Here is a 1,562-nt window from a genome sequence, read left to right as displayed (position 1 = left end):
CCCCGGTCCCTGCCTGGCACGGCGAGAGCGCCGGGCAGCCTCGGCGTGCACAGCACACACCGTCCTCACGTGCGCAGGCAAACGCACATCGCACACGGGCAAATCATCACGCAGATGTGCCCGGAATGGGTGTTGGCAACTGTGCCGGGACAGACACACGTTCTGCAGGCACGCAAAAGCATGTGCAACCACAAAAGCAGGAACGGAGCACGGCACATGGGCGCCAGCCCTAGAGCTGCGCTGTAGAGCAAGCAGCGTGTGGTGCATCGTACCAGGGGATAAGGACATAGTCAAGGGAGGTGCAAGAACAGCTTTTGCTGTCACTGCTACTACAGTCTTACAGTAAGGCTGAACTAGAAACAGAGCAATCCCTCCCTTTGATTTATTTACTCAGTGCTTTTATCTCCAGAGGATGCCTGGAAGCTTGGTCACTGCAAAATGTGCAAGCCTGTGCCAACGAGTTGCAGAGCAGAGATCAGGAGAGTTTTCAGAAAGATCACAGGCCTGATACAAATTCAATTTTATAGAATGTCTCCATTAGTATTTGGGGTCACTTGAAATCACCATTCTGTAAACTGGGTCATAACAGGAAAAGTTAGCAAGCTGCTGCCTTGTGCCATCTGCCAGCATGACAAGGACTTATTTTGGTGGTAGCTTGGACTACCACTTGAGAGCCCCATTATTCCCACATACAGTCTCTGTTCCTAAGACAGTCATATGCATCTTGGCGTGTGCAATGCCTCAACCACACAAATCTCTAGCTTGGGGAAGAACCTCTCCCACAGCATCTCAGGGACAGACCTGTTTTGCAGGGAAGCAGGGCGTATGCCCTGGCACAAAGGGCTGACACAGCCCGATTCACCTGCATCAACACTCAGCTGCCTGGCTAGGCCCATGTGCCCTGCATGTTCCAGCAAGGGTGACCATCTGAGTGAAGCCACAGGCTCTACCTGTGTGTTCAGGCTCTGTTTCGTAGGTTTTCACCCAGCCCTGTTTAATCTGTACCTCTGTCTCCTGAAACATGTGTGCATTTACACAGGTCTGATGGTACTCCCAGGCCAAAAGTGCTGAGCACCTCGTCCAAATGCCGCGAGGACTACAGAATTTGGGACAAGAAAAAGGTCCTTCTTGACCTTGACAAGGTCAAGACCACCCCACTCCTGAGCAGCTACTTATTACTCGCAATTCTATTCAGTGTCCTCCCATGCTCCAGATATCTCTACCTTCTCTGACAACCTCCCCTTTGCATGCAGCCCTCTAGACTCAGAGGAACTCTCAAACCCCTCCCTGCCCTTGCCACAGTGCCCAGCACGGTGAACTCGGTCCTGAAGGCTGGCTGCCTCCCCAAGCTCCTCCTGTCCACTGTCAGCGTTATTGAACATTCGTGCTAGTACCTGCCGCCCTTACACAGAGGGGCGGCTGCTCCAGCCTTGGGAGCACTCGTGCATCCCCCGCTGCGTGTGCAGAGGGATGGGGAGGGCACAGGGAGAAGACACAAAGGTCCCCCCTCCCGTGAAGGAGGCTGCTCTGCGCGCACCGCCTGCCCCCCGCCACCCCCCCCC

This window comes from Corvus brachyrhynchos, unplaced genomic scaffold (genome assembly GCF_000691975.1).
Source record: "Corvus brachyrhynchos isolate BGI_N302 unplaced genomic scaffold, ASM69197v1 scaffold46, whole genome shotgun sequence".
NCBI classification, from domain to species: domain Eukaryota; kingdom Metazoa; phylum Chordata; class Aves; order Passeriformes; family Corvidae; genus Corvus; species Corvus brachyrhynchos.
The sequence above is the reverse complement of the archived record's forward strand: the minus strand, read 5'-3'. Positions refer to the sequence as shown.